At 42.0% G+C, this 23,376-nt stretch overlaps 1 long non-coding RNA gene across 1 annotated transcript in view; it reads left to right on the forward strand.

Annotated features, from left to right (window-relative positions):
* The first annotated feature begins 991 nt into the window (after positions 1-991).
* LOC148147931 (uncharacterized) overlaps positions 992-23,376 on the forward strand; it is a 33,955-nt gene continuing 11,570 nt past the window's right edge. The window contains exon 1 of the long non-coding RNA XR_015759368.1: positions 992-1,113. This is a non-coding gene — a long non-coding RNA (uncharacterized LOC148147931). The remainder of the gene's footprint in view (positions 1,114-23,376) is intronic.

The raw sequence follows: 23,376 nt of genomic DNA on the forward strand, positions 1-23,376 counted from the left end.
AAACTCAGCAGGTCTGGCAGGAACTGAGGGAGAGTTAGATTCCAAATGTTATCTGTTTCTTCTCCACAGATGCTGCCAGACCTGCTAAGTTTCTCCAGCAATTTTCTGCCTTTGCAGTTGAATTTGTTTGTCAGTTTTTCTTTCATTTATTCTTTCACAGAATGTGGGCAGTGCACCAGGGTTTATTACCCACCCCCAATTGCTCTGGAGAAGGTGGTAGTTATCTTTGTGAACCTCAGTACACAGGATGTTGACATACCCACAGTGCTATTAGGAAGTAGATTTTGGCCCAATGACAGTGAATGAACAGTAATATAGTTTTGAGTCAGGATAGTTTGCAGGCTTGGAAGGAACTTGCATGTGTGAGTGTTAACATATATCTATTACCCTGGCCCAAGTGGCAGAGACTGTGAGTTTGAAAGGTGCTGTTGAAGGAGACTTGGTGAGCTTTTGCAATGCATTTTGAAGGTGATTCACATTGGTAGAGGAGGAAATGAATGTTTAAGAGAACGGATGTGGAGCCATTCAGACAGGCTGCTTTGTCCTGGATGGTGTCAAGCTTCTTAAATTTTACTGGAGCTGCATTCATCCAGGCAACTGGGGAGTATAACATCACACTGCTGATTATCAAGAGTTTTCATGTTTTTAACTTAATTTTTAATCTTGATACCAATTTGTCCATGTATACTACACTTCAACTGTACCTTTATGCTGCAAGTATATTCTTAAACTAAAATACAATTCTTATTTTTCATGATTATGACTTGTGTTACGACATGGGGTAAACCCTCCTGCTTAATTTAAAACCAGCAACACAGAAATGATTTATCCTGTGCAGTAATCTGTAAAACTTTGAGTGGCCAAGAACTATTTAAATTAAAAATTAACAACTTTATTTCTTAAAGTATAACAAAGAATAATCAATTAACAACTATGTACAAGTCCTTACTCTAATCTATCTTTTACCTTCCCTCTATAATACTAGTCCGATAAAACTCCCAATTAAGATTTACAAAACAACAATTCTTGTCTCAAAACCAGGCAGCATTCGGTTCTTCTATTTGGATTTTCCTGTGCCTTCTTTTCTTCTTCTTAGGGATTTCTGCAACACAGGTAAGTGATTAGAAAGGTACTGTTAAGAGAGCTTTTTTTCAAGCAGTCTTGAAATTGATAGATTCTTGTTGTCTAGAGGAATTAAGGGCTACGGGGAGAACGCTGGTAAGTGGAGCTGAAATGCGCATCAGCCATGATTGAATGGCGGAGTGGACTCGATGGGCCGAATGGCCTTACTTCCACTCCTATGTCTTATGGTCTTATGGTCTTACAGTCTGTTACATGCTGGGCTTGGCAGTTCTCTTCCCAACTGTTCAATTTTCCCCCAGAGCATCGGATTGTGCCATTGGCTTTTAAGATTGTCAATATACTCAGTTCAAACTTGATTGGAGTTTTGTATTTTCGGGGTTTAGTTTAAACTGATTGGCTGAATTCGAATTTGTTTTTGTCCCTAGGCAATGAGCTAGCTGAGTTGTTCGACCCAGTGTTACATTGTTGCCTTATTGAGAACACTTGATGCTGTGTCCGGTAGTTCTGCTGCTTTTAACTCTCTTAAAGTACACCCACAACTTCATAATACCTGCCCCCTTAAGAAAAAAATGAACCACCATACCAAAAAAAGGCTTCATTTTTTCTCTACTTTTTAAACACATTACCCTAATATACAGATAACTTTAATATAAGTTTACCTTAACTTCTTCCCATATACCTAAAGACAGATCTCATCTAAACTCTATCAGTTAAATCTGTAATACGCATCTGCGATTACATTCTTCTGACCCGCATTATGTACGATTTTTAAATTAAAAGTCTGAACATAAGACTCCAATGAAACAGCCTCATATTGTTATCTTTAAAACGTTCCCAGAATGTAAGCGGACTGTGGTTAGCGTACACAACTGTCTCCGACACATTGTTCGTGACATACACATTAAAATGTAGTAAGTCCAGTACCAAACTCAATAGTTTCCTTTTTGATTGTAGAGTATTTCATCTGGTGGATTTGATCTTCTTTGAAAAGTAACCAACTGGCAGTTCAATCCAATCCTCATCTTCCTGTAGGAGTACAGCTCCAACTCCACTGTCACTAGCATTGATGGTAACTTTAAAAGGCTTTGAAAAGTTTGGTGCAGCTAAAACTGATTTGGTGGTTAATATCAATTTCAAATGGTCGAATGCCTCCCGGCATGGTTCTGCCCACCGAAACTTTGTGTTCTTCTTCAGCAAATTGGTTAATGGTGCCACTACACTGCTGAGGTTTGAAACAAACTTCCGAAGTGAAGCACCTCTTTCTTCAAGGTTGGTCGTGTAAATTCCTTGATGTTCTTCGTCTTTGCATTCCGTGGGGTCAACTTTCCATGACCGATGTTATGTACCAAGAACGTAATCTCTGCTTTTGCGAATTCCGTTTTATTTAAGTTTATCACCAGTTTTGCGTCTTGTTGTCTGTAGCATCTCTAAGACAAGTCGAGGAAAGCTTGTTGTAACCCCACCCATTAAGCACTACCCAGCATTACATTGAAATTCTGTCCATGGATATTTTCCTTTGCTAAATTACACTAACAGAATACCTAATGGATAAACTACACGATTTACAACGCGCACATTTTACAGATAGTGACACTTAAGAGAAACATTGCTCATGCTCAACTGTGAAGCTGTTCTGTGGGCTTGATAGAAAGCAGACGTGTTCAAAGGGACTAAATCGCTGCCTAAAGCAGATCTCCTGTAAGTAATCATGATCAAAAAGGCAGATGCTGAAGCAGATTGCATCTCTTGAAGATCAATTTCATTACTCGCATGATCCAGGTTAATAGTATTACGATCGGTTTAGCCTGCAAAGTAAAAAAACTATTAATAAAAAGTAAATAAATAAAAATGTAAATAAATAAATAAAGCTAATAAAATTACACCCACGTCTTCATAACAATGGTCTCTAGGTACTGTCACTATTTTATTAAAACAAAAGTTCCACATTCCACTAGCAGTAGATGAGATAAATGATCATTTAATCTCAAGAGGGCAAGGAGACATCCTAAGTATTTTTTTAATATGTCATATCATCTTCGTATTTTTGTAAATCAATTTGTGCCAGATGTTTTTAATGCTATCATGAGCATGGTGACTGCTTCCAGAAAGTTCCAACAATTGCCAGGAGTAAAGCAAACCCTGGAATCTGGCAATCCTTTCATTCTAATGAACATTACAGCCAAGCTAATGCAAAGGACTTGTGGACCAGATATTCACCTCAGCTAGATCTGAACAAATGAACCATCAAAACCTATTATGACCTGACACACAAATTATTCCAGTTACCTACTACAAAATACAGTGGTCTACTTCATTGGCTGAATACCTCCAAAGCCTCAGTCAAATGATTGTAATGGCTGGTTTGTATGAATCACTTTCAAGCAAACTTTAAATTTTTTATAGTTTGTTTTGAAACCAGAACAGAAAATACCATTGATTAGCAAAACACCTGTTTCTGATCTCAATATGTTGCGTTTTATAAAGTTTTATAAAGTTGTAGCCAGGTTTCCTTGCTTCTATGTTCTACACCCTGGATAATGAAGGCAAGCATCCCTCATACCTTCTTCACCATCCTGTCTACCTGTGCCAACACCTTCAGGGATCTATGGACTTGTAGACCACCGTCTATTTATTCCTCAGTACTTCCTAAGGACCTACTTAGTATTTACTGTGCAAATCCGTCCCTTATTGGACCTCCCTAAATGTATCACCTCACACATATTAGGATTAAAGGTATAAGTTTGTTCGCTGAGCTGGTAGGCTTGTTTTCAGACGTTTCGTCATCATGCTAGGTTACATCATCAGTGAGCCTCTGATGAAGAGCTAACGTTCTGTCCCATGTGTTATTTAGTTGTCTTAGTCTGTTGTGGAGGGTGATATCACTTCCAATTCTTTTTCTGAGAGGTTGGTAAATGGGGTCCAAATCGATATGTTTGTTAATGGAGATCCGGTTTGAATGTCAGGCCTCTAGGAATTCCCATGTGTGTCTTTGTTTAGCCTGTCCCAGGATGGATGTATTGTCCCAGTTGAATTGGTGTCCCTTTTCATCAGTGTGTAAGGCTATTAGTGATAGTTGGTCATGTCTTTTGGTGACTATTTGATGCTTGTGTATCCTGGTGGCTACTTTCCTGTCCATTTGTCCAATGTAATGTTTGTTGCCGTCCTTGCAGGACATTCGTTTTGGTGGTTGTTGGTACGGGGTCCTTTAACTTCATCAGGAGTTGTTTGTGTGGTGGAAGGTTTGTGGGCTACCATGATGTCTAGGGGCTGGAGTAAGTCTCATTGTTATCTCCGAAATGTCTTTAATATATGGCAGGGTGGCTAGGCATCAAATCTACCAGCTCAGTGAGCAAACTTACAACCTGATCCACAACCTGAGCTACAAATCTTCTGAAAAATCACAGTCAGGATTAAATTCCATCTGCCATTGCTTTGCCCAATTTATCAGCTGATCAATATCAGTCTCTAGCCTGACATCATCCTGCTCACAATCAACACCACCACTAATTTTCATGTCATCTGCAAACTTACTAGTTATACTTTCTGCAATCACATCTAAGTTGTTACTGTACATAATAAAGTGTAAGGGTCTGATCCTGTGGTACTAGACCAATTGCATCCAATGGCTTCCAATTGCATCCCTCCCTTTGCCTCCCATTTGAAAGCCACTTTTGGATCCAGTTTGCCAACTTGAATTGGATCTTATGGGCTCTTACCTTTTGGACCTGCCTTCCATGTTGGGCCTTGTCAACAACCTTACTGAAGTCTGCATCAGTTAAAAAAACCACATCAACTAGGCGACTGTCAACAACATATTTAGTCAACTTTTCAAAAAATTCAATCACATTAGTCAGACAAGATCTCCTTCTAACAAATTTGAGCTATCCTTGTCTTTCCAAGTGTTGATTGATTCAATCACTCTGAATTATTTTCCAATAATTTCCCGCACGTTGACGTCAGACTAACTGGTCTGTAATTACCTGGTCTATCCATCTGTCCTTCTTGAACAAGACGAACCACATTAGCTAGCCTCCAGTCAGCTAGCACTTCGCATGTGGCTAGCGGAATATTAAAAATCTCCACCAGCGCCCCAGCAATCTCCTGCCTTGCCTCCCAAAGCAGCCTGGGATACATCTCATCGGCCCTGGGAATTTATGCACCTTTACCTCGCCTGAGTATCTATTACCTCCTCATTAATCTTAACATATTCTAGAACCTCACCACCCCAACTGAAATCCCTGGATCCAATGTCTTTTTTCCTCTGTGAATACAAATGAGGAGTATTCATTTAAGATTTCACCCCTGGGGTAGACAGGATGCCAAAGGGCCTGGCAGGTACTCCTGCACATAAGCAGTTGGTGGATTTGTGTGAGGAGTTGGATATTGTGGATGTGTAGAGGCGTCTCCACCCTAACGGAAGAGACTTTACTTTTTACTCCGACCCACACAAGTGCCACATGCAAATTGATATGTTTTTTATGCCATCGGTTTGTTTGGGTAAAACATCGATTTGCAAAATTGGGAATATAACTATCTCGGACCATGTGCCAGTGTATTTAGATGTTAAAATCAAAGGTGGTGGAATAGATGAACGGCGCTGGCACATGGAACCATTCCTGTTAAGGGATAGCAAATTTATTGAGTACATTACAAGAGAGTTCAGGGCCTTCTGGGATATCAACATTGCTACGGCCAGTAATCCAGCAATACTTTGGGAGGCCACTAAGGCATATTTACGAGGCCTGATTATTTCGTATTCAGCAACTAGGAGGAAGCGGAGGGAGGAGCAGCAATGGATGCTAGAGACCCGGCTGCAGATGGCTGAGGAAGTATGTTATAATAGGCTCTCTGTGGTCAAGCTGCAGCAGGTTACGGCCCTCCGGGTGGCTCTCAACTCATTGTATACACAGGTGACAAAAAATGAGGTCTCCTTCGCGAAACAAAGATTTTGAGTTTGGAGATAAGCCAGGTAGATATCTGGCTAGAAAGAAAAATGCTTCCCAATCTATTATGTCTGTTAGAGAGAAGGCTGGCATGGTTATCCGTGAGTTGAAGAAGATCAATGTTAGATATAGGGAATTTATAATTTTTGCAGAATTATATTCATTGGAGGGCGGCGAACATGATGCAGCGAGAATGCAGTCCTTTTTTGAGAACCTAGACCTCCCCAGTATAAACACAGAACAGGTTTCCCTGTTGAACGTGCCTATGATGGTACAGGAAATGCAGGAAGCAATGGAGCATCTCCAGGGTGGCAAAGCACCGGGGCCAGATGGATTCCCAAGTGAATTCTTTAAGGAATTTATAAATATGTTGGTGGAGCCACTTTTGGGAATGTTTAGCTATTCATATGCACAGGATTGTCTGCCACTCTCTCTTAGGGAGGCCAATATCTCCCTCTTTTTAAAGAAGGGGAAAGACCCAAAGAATGTGTTTCATACAGACCAATTTCGTGTTGAATATAGGCTTTAAAATTCTGTCAATGGTGCTGGCTCGGAGGTTGGTAAAGGTATTGCCCCATGTTGTACAAGATCAGAAGGGTTTTGTTAAGGGCCATAGCTTCTCCAACAATATCAGGAGGGTACTGAACACAGTGCAGGTATGCCAGCAAAGATTGATGCCGGGTTTGGTGGTCTCCCTACACACAGAAAAGGCATTTGACCGGATAGGATGGTCATACCTGTTTGGGGTCCTAGAGAGCTTTGGTGTGGGGGGGACCTTTTCCAGATGGGTGGTTTTATTGCAGTGGGGCACCTGCTGCTCAGAAGGGAAGGGGGAAGAGGAGCAGAGCAGTAGTCATTGGGGACTCAATAGTTAGGGGGACAGATAGGAGGTTCTGTGGGGACGAGAGAGACTCACAGTTGGTGTGTTGCCTCTTGGGTGTCAGGGTCCGTGATGTCTCTGACTGTGTTTTTGGGATCCTTCAGGGGGACAGAAAGCAGCCCCAAGTCGTGGTCCACATTGGCACCAACGACATAGGTCGGAAGAGAGATGGGGACTTGAGGCAGAAATTCAGGGAGCTAGGATAGAAGCTTAGAGCTAGGACAAACAGAGTTGTTTTCTCTGGTTTGCTGCCCGTGCCACGTGCTAGTGAGATGAGAAATAGGGAGAGAAAGGAGTTGGCTACAGGGATGGTGCAGGAGGGAGGGGTTTGGGTTTTTGGATAATTGGGGCTCTTTCTGGGGTAGGTGGGACCTCTACAAGCAGGATGGTCTTCATCTAAAGCAGAGGGGTACCAATATCCTGGGTGGGAAATTCGATAAAGCTATAAGGTGGATTTAAATTAATACAGCAGGGGGGTGGGAACCAAAATTGTAGGACAGGTACAGAAGAGGATGAGAGTAGGGAGTTCCCAAATCAAGTATTTGACACTGGCAAGCGAGAACCTGGTTTGAAGTGTGTGTACTTCAACGCAAGGAGCATCCGAAATAAAGCGGGTAAACTGGCAGCGTGGGTTGGTACCTGTGGCCATTACGGAGACATGGATAGAACAGGGACAGGGATGGCTGTTGCAGGTTCCGGGATTCAGATGTTTCAGTAAGAACAGAGAAGATGGTAAAAGAGGGGGAGGTGTGGCATTGTTGATCAGGGACAATATTACAGTTGTAGAAAGGATGTTTGAGGACTCGTTAACTGAGGTAGTATGGGCTGAGGTTAGAAACAGGAAAGGAGAAGTCACCATGCTGGGAGTTTTCTATTGGCCTCCGAATAGTCCCAGAGATGTAGAGAAAAGAATAGCAAAGATGATTCTCGATAGGAGTGAGAGAGGCAGGGTAGTTGTTATGGGGAACTTCAACTATCCAAATATTGACGGGGATCACTACAGTATGAGTACTATAGATGGGTCAGCTTTTGTCCAGTGTGTGCAGGAGGGCTTCCTGACACAGTATGTAGACAGGCCTACAAGGGGCGAAGTCACTTTAGATTTAGTACTGGGTAACGAGCCTGGCCAGGTGTTAGATTTGGAAGTAGGTGAGCACTTTGGAGACAGCGATCACAATTCTGTCAGGTTTAGTGATTGAAGGGGATAGGTGTACTCCACCGAGCAAGAGTTACAGCTGGGGGAAGGGAAATTACGGCACAATTAGGAAAGATTTAGGAAGCGTAGAATGGGGAACGAAACTGCAGGGGATGAGCACATTAAAAATGTGGAGCTTATTCAAGGAAAAGCTCCTGTGTGTCCAAGATAAGTATGTACCTGTCAGGCAGGGAGGAAGATGTAGAATGCGTGAGCCGTGGTTTACTAAGGAAGTGGAATCGCTGGTCAAGAAGAAGAAGAAGGCTTATGCTAGGACAAAACGTGAAAACTCAGTTAGGGCGCTTGAGGGTTACAAGGAAGTCAGGAAAGACCTAAAAAGAGAGCTCAGAAGAGCCAGGAGGAGACATGAGTAGTTATTGGCGGATAGGATCAGGGATAACCCTAAGGCTTTCCATAGGTATGTCAGGAATAAAAGAATGATGAGAGTTAAATTAGGGCCAATCAAGGATAATAGTGGGAAGTTGTGTGTGGAGTCAGAGGAGATAGGGGAAGCACTAAATAAATATTTTTCGACAGTGTTCACTATAGAAAATGAAAATGTTGGCAAGGAAGATACAGAGATATTTGCATCTAGACTAGAAGAAATTGAGGTTCACAAGGAAGAGGCCTTAGATATACTGCAGAATGTGAAAATAGACAGGTCCCCTGGGCCGGATGGGATCTATCCTAGGATCCTCTGGGAAGCAAGGTTGCCGAGCCTTTGGCATTGATCTTCAAATCATCAATGTCTACAGGAATAGTGCCTGAGGACTGGAGGATAGCAAATGTGGTTCTCTTGTTCAAAAAGGGTAGTAGAGACAACCCTGGTAATTACAGACCAGTGAGTCTCACTTCAGTTGTTGGTAAAGTGTTGGAAAAGGTTATAAGAGATAGGATTTATAACCATCTAGAAAATAATAATCTGATCAGAGACAGTCAGCACGGTTTTGTGAAGGGTAGGTCATGCCTAACGAATCTTATTGAGTTTTTTGACAAAGTGACCAAACAAGTGGATGAGAGTAAACCGGTTGATGTGGTGTATATGGATTTCAGCAAGGCGTTCGATAAGGTTCCCCACAGTAGGCTATTATACAAAATGCGGAGGAATGGGATTGTAGGAGACATAGCAGTTTGGATCAGTAATTGGCTTGCTGAAAGAAAACAGAGGGTTGTAGTTGATGGAACATGTTCATCTTGGTGTCCAGTTACTAGCGGCGTACCACAAGGGTTGATGTTGGGTCCACTGCTGTTCGTCATTTTTATAAATGACCTGGATGAGGGCTTAGAAGGGTGGGTCAGTAAATTTGCGGATGACACAAAGGTCGGTGGAGTTGTGGATAGCGACGAAGGATGTAGTAGGTTGCAGAGAGACATAGATAGGATGCAGAGCTGGGCTGAGAGGTGGCAAATGGAATTTAATGTGGACAAGTGTGAGGTGATACACTTTGGACAGAGTAATAAGAATAAAAAATACTGGGCTAATGGTAAGATTCTTGGGAGTGCAGATGAGCAGAGAAATCTCGGTGTCCATGTACACAGATCCCTGAAAGTTGCCACCCAGATTGACAGGGTTGTTAAGAAGGCATACAGTGTTTTGACCTCTATTAATAGAGGGATTGAGTTCCGGAACCAGGAGGTTATGCTGCAGCTGTACAAAGCTCTGGTACGGCCACACTTGGAGTATTGTGTACAGTTATGGTCACCGCATTATAAGAAAGATGTGGAAGCTTTGGATAGGGTGCAGAGGAGATTTACTAGGATGTTGCCTGGTATGGAAAGAATGTCTTACAAGGAAAGGCTGAGGGCCTTGAGGCTGTTCTCGTTAGAGAGAAGGTTGAGAGGTGACTTAATAGAGACATACAAGATAATCAGAGGGTTAGATAGGGTGGACAGGGAAAGCCTTTTTCCAAGTATGGGGATGGCAAACACGAGGGGACACAACTTTAAAGTGAGGGGAGATAGGTATAAGACAGATGTCAGAGGTAGTTTCTTTACTCAGAGAGTAGTAAGGGTGGAATGCTTTGCCTGCAACAGTAGTAGATTCGCCAAGTTTAAGTGCATTTAAGTCGTCATTGGACAGGCATATGGACGTACATGGAATAGTGTAAGTGGGATGGGTTTCAGATTAGTATGACAGGGCGGCGCAACGTCAAGGGCCGAAGGGCCTGTACTGCGCTGTAGTGTTCTATGTTCTATGTTCTATGATCCTAAGGCAGCAGTCATCACAAACGGCACTAAGTTGGATAACTTTGATATTGGGAGGGGTAGTCAACAGGGGTGTCCCTTTTCACTGCTGCTATTTATCTTGGCAATTGAGCCGTTAGCTGAGGCTATCAGGATGGATCCTGAAATAGTGGCATCAAGGGGTGGAAATGGGGGAGCATAAGATCACCCTGTACGCTGATTATATCCTTTTGTTCTTGGCCAATCCAGAGTAGTACGTTCTACGATTGATTCAAAAAATTAATTTATTTGGCAGTTTTTCGGGCTACAGGATCAACTTCAGAAAATCGGAAGCCATGCCGGTGGGGGGATTAGTGGAGGTGCCTGATCTGAAGGATGGAATGCTGTTCCTGTTTAGATGGTCATCAAAAGGCTTTTGGTATTTGGGAATTTTTATTACCCCTGCCTTCCACCAGCTGTATAAAGGTAACTGTGTACAACTGCTGGAGAGGATAAAGCAGGATTTGCAGCGGTGGGAGGGATACCGTTATCATGTTTAGGCCGAATAGCCCTGATCAAAATGAATGTTCTTCCTTGCCTGTTGTACCCCATGAGAGTGCTCCTGTTGTTGCTATGGAATATTACAGAGGCTCAATGGTTGGCTAGGTTCTTTTATTTGGTGTCGCAGGCGCCCCCTAATTAAATTTACCACATTGCAGCTCCCGCAGGGTGAGGGAGGGGTGGACCTTCTGGACTTGAAGACATATCAAATAAGCCCCCTGTTAGCATATGTTGGTGACTGGGTACGGGAGGATTCGGAGTCGATTTGGTTTGATGTTGAAGCCTCGCAGTCAAGGTGTCCCCTAGTTAATCTATTATTTATGAGTAAGATGAAATCTGTGACCAAGCAGTGTAAGAGTCCAATCGTTTTAAATATAGAGAAAACGCGGAGGATAATGAGACAAGACGAGGGCAGTTGGTTTAGGACTTCGCCACTTACCCCGTTGATGGGAGATTGGTGACGATTCGCCACGGCAGATTCGCCACCGATGATTAGCCATTGCCAGTTCTCCAGCAGCGTTTCTCCACTGGGGTCCTTTGACCTCTGCAGACTATTCGCCATGTATATATGTATTGATTGTTTTCCATCCCGCCTGTTCTTTCATACTTCTCAGTCCCCTTTATTTATACAAATATATACTACATATTGATAAAAAAAGTAAAATAAATATCATTTTATTGATTTATATATAAAAATGAGTTACAAACTTTAACCAGAAAAAGGAAATATATTTTTTAAATCTTCATAATGGCAGTAAAATCTCACATTAATACTAAACAATGAAATTTCAGTTCATTTGTTAGTTATGCGCTATTTATCTAAGATATTCCAAACAATCTCTTTCACTGTATTCAAGAGCAATTTTTTTTATTCTATTGTTTGCGGCTCGATTTTTTTTAGCTTTATTTGTGGTGGGTAACCCGCTATCAGCTGTTCCATATATAAATCTCGCCCCTTTTGCACTTTCATTAACATTCCAATAAATTTCCATATCGTTGGGTGGTGAGCTCAGAGTACAAAAGCAATTCTCCGATGAACGGCTTCAGCATGATTATTTGTGCGATCTTCATCGTTTATTGCTGTCTCATAGACTGACAACCTATCATGGGGAAACAAAGGTACTCTTCGGCTAGTGCCACGTTTATTGTAGAGTCCAATATAATTAAATTCAAACCAATCTAGTATTGTTTGTAGTTCTTGAGGCAAAACATCTGCGAGTGCTTCAAAATATACGACTTATTTGTGGTGGCGAATTGTCTTCAGTGGCCAATGGGCAGGGGCTAAGTGTCCTCAGCGATCAAAGGCTAATCCTTGGCGGTGAATCTGCTGTGGGGAATGGTCCCATCCCGTTTGGTGGGAGTCCAAGCATTTAAACCTGGGGCAATGGACTCTGGCTTTAAGTTATAGAGAATAAGGGAATCTCTTGTCTGGGAGATTTATTAGGGGGAGGTCTTGATGTCATTTAGCCAGCTAAGTTAGAAATATGGATTGTCTAATAGGGACCTTTTCTAGTACATTCAGATAAGGGGTTATATACAGAGGAAGACCACGCTCCTGGCTCAGTTTTACAAGTCAGATGTGGAGAAAAGATTGCTCCAGTGTATGGATGCTCTTTCAGTTAGTACTTTGCATCATTTACAGAAGGAAGGTGCCTCAGGGGACATGGAGAGACTCTGTAGGACGTGGAATCAAGAGGCAGGAGAGGATATCTCATTGGAGGTATGGGAAGATATATGGGAAAATGTAAGGAAAATTTCAATATGTAACAAAGTGCAGGCCATGCAATTGAAGATTTTACACAGGACTCATATGGCGCCAGAAAGGCTAGCTAAGTTCAAGAGAGGAGCGTCTCCAGGGTGTCCCAAGTGTAAAATTAATACAGCCACTCTCACACACAGCTACTGGTCATGTTGTAAGATCCAGAGATACTGGAATGCCATAGTAAGGGAGCTGAAGGAAATCCTGGGAATTAAAGTCAAGGTGGACCCAGTATTTCTTCTTCTGGGTTGCCAATCTTGCCCTCTCTAGGGGAATACGGGAAGAGATTGTGTAACATTTTTATCCACTGTGCGAGGAAGAACATGTTAATGAATTGGATGTTGGAAAACCCCCAGGTCTTATGGGGTGGCGCAGACTGGTGATGGAGCATCTCCCCCAAGACTACCTCACAAATATGGTGCACCACAAAACAGAGAAGTTTTACAAGATGTGGCAGCCCTTTCTAAATTATACTGACTCAGACTTATCACAATATTACTTAGGGCTGTGATACAGCCGTGGGAATCAGTTTGGGCGCCTAAGGGGCCCTGAGAGGTGGAAGCTGGGGGAAAAATATACGGGCACAATGACTGGTGCTCCCAGGAATGGGATCTTCAGTGGAGGTGTGATGAGTTAAATAGAATAAAGTAGTGTGATATAATTTAATTTAAGTTAATTTGAATTCAGCTTAATTTAGTATTCATTTAATTTGATTGTAGTTAGTTTAAGTAGATATGTTTGCTCTGGTAGAATAGTATGTAATTTATTATTAATAGTATTGTGATATGACATTGTTATACTACCTCTATCTTTTTATATTTGGTACTGTTTTTTATACACAGTTGTTTTGTAAAAGATTTGAAAAAGTTTTTGATAGAAGTATTTATTAAAAGATTTCACTCACGTCCTCAGGCTGCACACATGGGTTGCCCCTTTGTCTCTAATAGACCCCAGCAATTCTTTCCCCAGTAATCCTTTTACTCTTAACATGGTGCTTTCATTAGACCCATCTGCCAAAGTTATTTTGTGGCCCTTCTGATTTCTCAGTGATTGTAACTATATCATATTTCCACATGCTGATCAATGTTCTAAGTTCATTCGCCTAATCAGTCAAGCGCCTTGCATTAAAATAGATACAATTTCACTTTCTGGACCTCCCACGTGCCTTATCATGTCCAAGTTTTCTCTGTCTACCAGACTGTCCTAATATTCCTTCTGTATCTGATGTGACCTACTCTGTGCCCCATTCCCCTGCCAAGCTAGTTTAAAACCTCCCCAACAGCATGGGCAAACTCCCCAGCAAGGATATTGGATCCATTCCGGTTCAGGTGCAGCACATCAAGCTTACAAATGTAAATATTCATCAATTCCATTCACTTCCACAATTTCCATCTGGAGTAAGTCAACGAAAAACCCTCAAGAGGTGATGGCGTAGTTATAACATCAGTGGGCTAGTAATCAGGTTAATGCTCTGCGCAACACACGTTGAAATCCTACTGAGGCATTGATGGCATTTAAATTTAATTAATTAAATGAATAAATCTGGAATATAAGGTTAGTCTCAGAGATGGTGAACATAACAAATTAAGATGAATTGTTATTTTAAAAAAAAAGCCATTTGGTCCACTCATCCTTCCACTCATTCACAGATCTGTTAGAGAAGGAAATTTGTCATCCTTACCTGAATTGGTCTCTATCTGGCTCCAGTCCCATGGCTGTGTGGTTGAATATCAACTACCCTTTAAAACAGCCAGGCAAGTCACTCAGTTCAAGGGCAGTTGGGGATGGGTAGCAAACTCTAGCCTTGCTCATGAACCCCACATCCCATGAAAGAGTTTTTAAACGTGCAGAGTCACTGTCAGCAACATCTACATATCCATGTTAGAAAATGCAGATGTCTGTATAATTTGGATTGCTTAAAGATTGAGATGGCCATCAAACCTTCTTTGTTATACAATGTCAGTGTGCAGCAGTAGAACTGATATACATGTCTATGGGCGTTTGAATTTATAAACAAATGACGTTAAGTAACTATCATTGATTATAGGCAGCTTACTAAGTGATTGAGTACTTCAATTGATTCTGACACCTCCAGCAACATGCTGCAACAGTCAAAATATAAGACAGTAGTCAAATAACAGCAATTCAGGAAATGTGCAGTCATCATTGATTTTCATGGGGAGGGAACAATGAATTGTACAAAACAAATAAATCAAACAATCAGGTGAAGTCTGATATGAAGAGAACTTTATTAAATTACAAAAAAATTTAGAGGCACGTGGATGAAAACAGGAGGTTTTATATTAATGCTTCTGAAATTAATGTAAAATGCTTGCTGTACTGTAACAAAGTGGGAAAGAATAAGACATGCTGTAACTGAACAAATTTAATCTGATAGCAGAATAAATAATAATGTAGTTAATCTTCCTGGTCTCATTAGATAAAGAGAAAATTAATCCTGAGACTAACAAGAATGTTACAATGTATGGCTTGAAGAGGGATGAATGGCAAAGTTGGAGAATGACTGAGCAAAGATTTTATTCAATAATCTCTGTATAACAATGATTATTTTGTGCATTTACTATATTGTACAGATATCATATATTTAGTTTCTACATGTGTAAACTACTAAACTCAGCCAGTGAAGCTTATCAGCATGATTCATCTATTATTGGAAGTATTGTGAGATCAAATGACATTGTTGCCAGGAGATGTGGAAGAGAGTGTGATTAAAGTTTACTTTATTATTATAGCAAAGCAAATGTTGTTCAGTCCTAATATTTCTGTAATACGAGCATGATAGGTTGAAAGGATAGTATAGATTTAGGTTTTGTGAGATCCACACAAAAGACAGATGGTGCTTTAATCGATTATGTTTGTTTAGTCCTGGCAGCTTGAATTATGTCAGCTCTTTTACACTGGTACTCTCCTTCATGGCTGTTTTGCTACCACAGCTTTCTTTGAAATCTTCCTGCTACATCTCTCACTGTCACCTGTATCTACCACCATCGGTGTCCTTAGTCTGATTACCAGGTATGCTTCATATAAATTGATTTACAAGTAGGAGACCTGATCCAGACTCTACATCACTTTGGTATGGCTAGATATACATTACCACAATTAATGGATTTCAGTGGAATTTCACTTGAACTGTCTGATTCCAGGTAGTAATAGCCTCAGATGTTCGGACTTCAACAAATTTGTAAAAATCATTCCCACCTTTCCCCCATCCCGCCAAGGAGACAATGGTTTACTGCTTTCTTGCTGGAGTGTTAATCCAGAGATTCTGCTAATGTTCGGGACCTAGGTTCAAATCCTGCTATGGCAGATGGTGGAATTTGAATTCAATAAACAACAAGACTGGAATTAAGAGTCTAATTATGAATCCGTTGTCGAGTGTTGGGAAAAATCCATTGGGTTCACTAATGCCCTTTAGGGAAGGGAAACTGCCATCCATACCTGGTCTGACCTATGTGTGACTCCAGACCTACAGCAATGTGGTTGACTCTCAATGGCCCTCTGGGCAATAAAATACTGGCATAGCCAGTGACGCTTTCATCCCGTGAATGAATTTAAAACAACACCCAATCTAGGTGTTTGTACCCATAGGCAATGTTCAGAATTCGGAGTGTTAGTTGTGGCTAAGTCCCTGGACACTTGCTTCTCACTTAGAAGGATGTGTGCTCAGTTCTTACTCGAGTAATGTATGCTGTCATCTTAATGCAGTGCTGAGATATTGCGCCAGTGTTGGAAGTTTGAATGAGATGCAAACCAAGTCCTTACACATCAAGGTAAAAATTCCTATAGGACAAAGTGAGGACTGCAGATGCTGGAGATCAGAGCTGAAAATGTGTTGCTGGAAAAGGAATCCTGAAGAAGGGCTTATGCCCGAAACGTCGATTCTCCTGCTCCTTGGATGCTGCCTGACCTGCTGCGCTTTTCCAGCAACACATTTTCAGCTTAAAATTCCTATAGCCTATTTGGCAGTTTCTCCTTAAGCTAGCACCAAAATAGACCATCCAGTCAATTATATAATTGCTGTTTGTGAGAGCTTGATGTGCCCAACTTAATCATTTGAATCTACAATGAAAAATACTGTGTATTTGGAAAGTACTGGATGGTGTCAAGCTTTTGGAGCGTTGGAGCTGCACTCATCCATGTAAGTGGGGAGCATTCCATCATACTTCTAACTTGTGCCTTATGGATGGTGGACAGGCTTTGGGGAGCCAGTAGGTGATTTACCTTCACAGTATTCCTAGCCTCTGACCTGCTTCTGTAGCCACTGCATTTATGTGGGGAGTCCATTTATGTCTGATCAATGATAACTCCCAGGATGTTGACAGTGGAGGAATTCAGTGATGGTAAGGGACAGTGGTTAGACCTAAAACACTATTCTGAGGAATACCTGCAGAGATAGCCTGGATCTGAGATGACCATCTTCCTATGTGTCAGATATGACTCGAACCACTGGAGAGCTTCCCCCCAAAGCCCCCTAACTGATTCCAATTTTGCTTGGGCTCAGTGACGTCACACTCGGTTAAATGTAGTCTTGATGTCAAGAACTGTCACTCTCACCTCACCTCTGGAACTCAGCTCTTTTGTCCATGTTTGAACCAAGGTCGTATTAAGGTCAGGAGCTCAGTGGCTCTGGTGGAGCCCAAACTGAGCGTCACTGAGCAGGTTATTGCTGAGCAGGTGCTGCTTGAGAGCACTGTTGATCGCACCTACCATCACTTTAGTGACGATCAAGAGTAGACTGATGGGGCGGTAATTGGCCCGGATGGATTTGTCCTGCTTTTTACGTACAAAACAGCCATGTAGGAGAGTATCAGTGTAAAAGAGATGATATAAATTGGGCAATTTTCCACATTGTCGGGTAGATGTCAGTGTCTTAACTATACTAGAACAACTTGGTTAGGGGAGCAGCAAGTTCTGGAGCACAAGTCTTCAGTATTATTGCCAGAATGTTGTCGGGGCCATAGCCTTTGAAGTATCCAGTGCCTCCAACCATTTCTTGATGTTATGTGGAGTAAATCAAATTGGTTGAAGATTGGTATCTGTGATGTGGGGACCAGTGAGCAGGCCGAGATGGATCATCCACATGGCACGACTGGCTGAAGATTGTTATGAAAGTTTCAGCATTATCTTTTGCACTGATGTGCCAGGCTCTTCCATCATTGAGGATGGGGATAATTGTGGAGCCTCCTCCGCCAGGGAGTTGTTTAATTATCCACCACCATTCACGACTGGATGTAGCAGGACTGCAGAGCTTAGATTTGATGCATTGGTTGTGGGATCACTTAGCTCTATCACTTGCTGCTTATGCTGTTTGGCATGCAAGTTGTCCTGTTTGGCGGCTTCACCAGATTGGCACCTCATTTTCAGGTATGCCTGGTGCTGCTCCTGTCATGCCCTCCAGGTGATAATGGTTAAATAGGGAATATGTGAGGCCATAAGGTTACAGATTATGCTGGAGTACAATTCTGCTGCTATTAATGGCTCATTGTGCCTCATTTGAATTGTGGAGAGAATCACCAGCCTCAGATTCAGAGTCGGGGTTCAACACACAGAGTACAAGGAAATACTAGAGCTCTGGGGAGAGAAAGACACCAACAGTACAGTGGTCAGCTGCAATTCTTCTCTCAACCTGGAGCACGTGTCGAGAGACTTTCATACGTTTTGTAATAATAGGTCAGTGATGATGTTATTGTCTTTGTAACATGGTTTGTTTATGGTAAACATTGCAGTAACATTAATAGTTTCAGTGTAGTCATTGTCAGTTCCAGCGCAGCCTTTGTTAATTTCAGCACGGTCATTGTCAGTTTCAATGTCTGCACGGAAGTCCATTGCTCTTCCTGAGAAGGATGATTACTGCAGTCCTGGCTATTGGCACTCTGTATTGAGTCAGTATCAAGTTGTTAGCTTTCCATCAAAGGTGTTGGTTGGACCTAGACACATAGAGTCATAGAGTCATAGAGATGTACAGCACGGAAACAGAACCTTCAGTCCAACTCGTCCATGCCGACCAGATATCCTAACCCAATCTAGTCCCATCTGCCAGCACCCAGCCCATATCCCTCCAAACCCTTCCTATTCATATATTGAAATGTTGCAATTATACCAGACTCCACCACTTCTCTGGCAGCTCATGCCATATACATACCACACTCTGCTTGAAAAAGGTAGCCCCTTAGGTCTCTTTTATATCTTTCCCCTCTCACCCTAAACCTATGCCCTCTAGTTCTGGACTCACCCATCCCAAGGAAAAGACCTTGTCTATTTATCCTATCCATGCCCCACATGATTTTGTAAACCTCTATAAGGTCACCCCTCAGCCTCTGATGCTCCAGGGAAAACAGCCCCATCCTATTCAACCTCTCCCTGTAGCTCAAATCTTCCAACCCTGGCAACATCCTTGTAAATCTTTTCTGAACCCTTTCAAGTTTCACAACATCTTTCCAATAGGAAGACCAGAATTGCATGCAATATTCCAACAGTGGCCTAACCAATGTCCTGTACAGCCGCAACATGACCTCCCAACTCCTGTACTCAATACTCTGACCAATAAAGGAAAGCATACCAAACGCCTCTTTCACTATCCTATCTACCTGCGACTCCACTTTCAAGGAGCTATGAACCTGCACTCCAAGGTTTCTTTGCTCAGCAACAATCCCTAGGACCTTACCATTAAGTGTATAAGTCCTGCTAAGATTTGCTTTCCCAAAATGCAGCACTGCTCTTCATCTAAATTAAACTCCATCTGCCACTTCTCAGCCCATTAGTCCATCTGATCAAGATCCCGTTGTAATCTGAGGTAACCTTCTTCGCTGTCCACTACACCTCCAATTTTGATGTCATCAGCAAACTTACTAACTATACCTCTTATGCTCACATTCAAATCATTTATATAAATGATGAAAAGCAGTGGACCCAGCACCCATCCTTGTGGCACTCCACTAGTCACAGGCCTCCAGTCTGAAAAACAATCCACCACTCTCTGTCTTCTCCCTTTGAGCCAGTTCTGTATCCAAATGTCTAGTTCTCCCTGTATTCCATGAGATCAAATCTTACTCACCAGTCTGCCATGGGGAACTTGCCGAACACCTTACTGAAGTCCGTATAGATCACATCCTGAGGGATTCCCTCCAACAACTTTCCCACCACCGATGTCAGGCTCACTGGTCTATGGTACCCTGGCTTGTCCTTACCACCTTTCTTAAACAGTGGCACCACATTAGCCAACCTCCAGTCTTCTGGCACCTCACCTGTGACTATCAATGATACAAATAACTCAGTAAGAGGCTCAGCAATCACTTCCCTAGCTTCCCACAGAGTTCTAGGGTACACCTGATCAGGTCCTGGGGACTTATCCACTTTTATGCATTTCAAGACATCCAGCACTTCCTCCTCTGTAATATGGACACTTTTCAAGATGTCACCATCTATTTCCCTACATTCTATATCTTCCATGTTTTTTTGCACAGTAAATACTGATGCAAAATATCATTTAGTATCTGTCCCATCTCTTGCGGCTCCACACAAAGGCCGCCTTGCTGATCTTGTGAGGGGCCCTATTCTCTCCCTAGTTACCCTTTTATCCTTCATGTATTTGTAAAAAACCTTTGGATTCTCCTTAACTCTATTTGCCAAGGCTATCTCATGTCCCCTTTTTGCCCTCCTGATTTCCCTCTTAAGTGTACTCCTACTTCCTTTATACTCTTCTAAGGATTCACTCGATCTATCCTGTCTATACCAGACATATGCTTCCTTCTTTTTCTTAACCAAACCCTCAATTTCTTTAGTCATCCATCATTCCCTATACCTACCAGCCTTCCCTTTCACCCTAACAGGAATATACTTTTGCACGACTCTCATTATCTCATTTCTGAAGGCTTCCCATTTTCCAGCTGTCACTTTACCTGCGAACACCTGCCCCCAATCAGCTTTTGAAAGTTCTTGCCTAATACCATCAAAATTGCCATCTCTCCAATTTAGAACTTCAACTTTTACATCTGGTCTATCTTTTTCCATCACTATTTTAAAACTAATAGAATTATGGTCACTGGCCCCAAAGTGCTCCCCCACTGACACCACAGTCACCTGCCCTGCCTTATTTCCCAAGAGTAGGTCAAGTTTTGCACCTTCTCTAGTGAGTACATCCACATACTGAATCAGAAAATTGTCTTGTACACACTTAACAAATTCCTCTCCATCTAAACCCTTAACACTATGGCAGTCCAAGACTATGTCTGGAAAGTTAAAATCCCCTACCATAACCACTCTATTATTCTTACAAATAACTGAGACCTCCTTACAATTTGTTTCTCAATTTCTCTCTGACGATTAGGGGTCTATAATACAATCCCAATAAGGTGATCATCCTTTTCTGATTTCTCAATTTCATCCAAATAATTTCCCTGGATGGATTTCCAGGAATATCATCCCTCAGTACAGTGTAATGCTATCCCTTATCAAAAATGCCACTTCCCCTCCTCTCTTGCCACCCTTTCTATCCTTCCTGCAACATTTGTATCCTGGAACATTAAGCTGCCAGTCCTGCCCATCCCTGAGCCATGTTTCTGTAATTGCTATGATATCCCAGTCCCATGTTCCTAACCATGTCGTGAGTTCATCTGCCTTCCCCGTTAGGTCCTTTGCATTGAACTAAATGCAGTTAGATTTATGTGTTCCTATCTTGTTCTCTGCTTTGTTCCTGCCTGCCCTGTTTGACTCGCTTCTGTTCTCAACTGTACCAGTCTCAGATTGATCTCTTTCCTCACTATCTCCCTGGGTCCCAACCCTCCACATTACTAGTTTAAATCCTTCCGAGCAGATCTAGCAAATCTCCTTGCCAGTATATTAGTCCCCTTCCAATTTAGGTGCAATCCGTCCTTCTTATACAGGTCACTTCTACCTCAAAAGGGATTCCAATGATCCAAAAATGTGAATCCTTCTCCCATACACCAGCTCCTCAGCCATGCATTCATCTGCTCTATCCTCCTATCCCTGCCCTTTCTCCCTCATAGCACTAGGAGTAATCCAGATATTACTACTCTCAAGGACCTCCTTTTTAAATTCCTGCCTAACTCTCTGTAATCTCCCTTCAGAATCTCAACCTTTTCCCTTCCTACATCGTTGGTACCAATGTGTACAATGAACTCCTGCTGGGCCGTCTCTCCCTGGAGAACATTCTGCATCCTCTGGGAGACATCTTTGATCCTGGTACCAGGGAAGCAACACCATTCTGATTTCTCGCTGCTGGCCACAGAAACGTCTGTCTGCACCTCAGAATAGAGAGTCCCCTAACACAATCGAACGCTTGGAACCTGACGTACCCTCATTGCATTACAGCCAGTCTCGATACCAGAAACTTGGCTGCTCATGCTACGTTCCCCTGAGAATCCAACACCCCCTATGTTTTCCAAAACAGCATACCTGTTTGAAATGGGAATAGCCAAAGAAGACTCCTGCACTACCTGCCTACCTCTCTTACCTTTCCTGGAGTTAACCCATCTATGTTACTGTATCTGAGACTTTCCTCCCTTCCCAAAACTGCCATGCATCACAACCCTTTGGTCTTGTAAATTCCTCATTGCCTCTCCATCCGATCAATTCTTTCTGATAGGATTCGCAACCAATGGCATTTATTGCAGATATAATCCTCAGTAACCCGTAAACTCTCCCTAAACTCCCACATCCGACAAGAAGAGCATATCACTCTACTTGAGGCCATTTTTACTTCTTTCAACACTTCAGCGGACGGTGTATGCTACTCATGTGTATTCTCTCCCCCACCCGCCTTAAACTAATCAACTAGGTTTTGAGTGCATTGTGCTGGCACTCTGGTGGCCCCAGGCAGTGTCTGTATTTGCTCTGTAGTCTCTTTCCATGTTGTGGTTCAGCAGCCATCTTGTGTGTCATGTGGCCAACTGATGGCTTAGTGGCCATCTTGTGTGTTTGTGTGCCTAGTATCATCCTGCCCCATGCCATCTCTCACTTCAGAAGTCTGTCCCATTGAGCACAGTGACAGTGCTACACGACACGATTGAGGTTATTCTCAATGTGAAGGCTGGAATGCTGCTGCTGTACATGGTAATTTACAATAACTAACATTATTTTGCAATCTAAGTTGGAAAGTAGAGATGACTTTGCCTTCTCCTTAACCAGTTTGACTTGAACCAAAACTCAATGTGGCATCAGCCACATGATAAATACCGGTGACAGTAATGGAATACACTATCCAAAAATCATAGCAGTCATGAAGATTGAGAAACAGACCTGAATATGCCTAGAAAGAGAACTTTAAAAAGAAACATATTTCCAGAAAATCATCCATACAGCTTTTATGAATGGCCAGAAAAGACAGCTGCCACAAAGAAAATATTCCGGAACAGAAAAGAATCCATCAGAAATAACTGGAGAGAAGTTTGCTTTTTAGACCTAGTAATAGGGAAACTAACGTTTAAAGATCTGTAAGGCGGTAAAAGCTCAACAGCAAGTCAGGGGATAAATCAAGATTAACTACACGTGAAAAGATGCTGATTACCAAACTCCCGAAGCAGTTTCACTCCGTTAGAAGAAGATGGATTAAAAGAAAACAATTTCACCCAAAAAACTAGGCCAAGTATCACAATTAAAGACTCCGAACAGTAATTGAATAAATAGTTTAAAAACTGTTCAATAACAATGTTAACAAGTTAAAACCATTTTTCAAAAACAGTAAACCACTTGAAAAAAATGCAGAATGAGAGTCATTTATGAGAATTAGAAGTTTCAAAGCCTTACAGTGAAA

Source organism: Chiloscyllium plagiosum, unplaced genomic scaffold, assembly GCF_037043375.1.
Source record: "Chiloscyllium plagiosum isolate Xiang-an unplaced genomic scaffold, Cpla_swu_hap1 HiC_scaffold_14, whole genome shotgun sequence".
NCBI lineage: Eukaryota > Metazoa > Chordata > Chondrichthyes > Orectolobiformes > Hemiscylliidae > Chiloscyllium > Chiloscyllium plagiosum.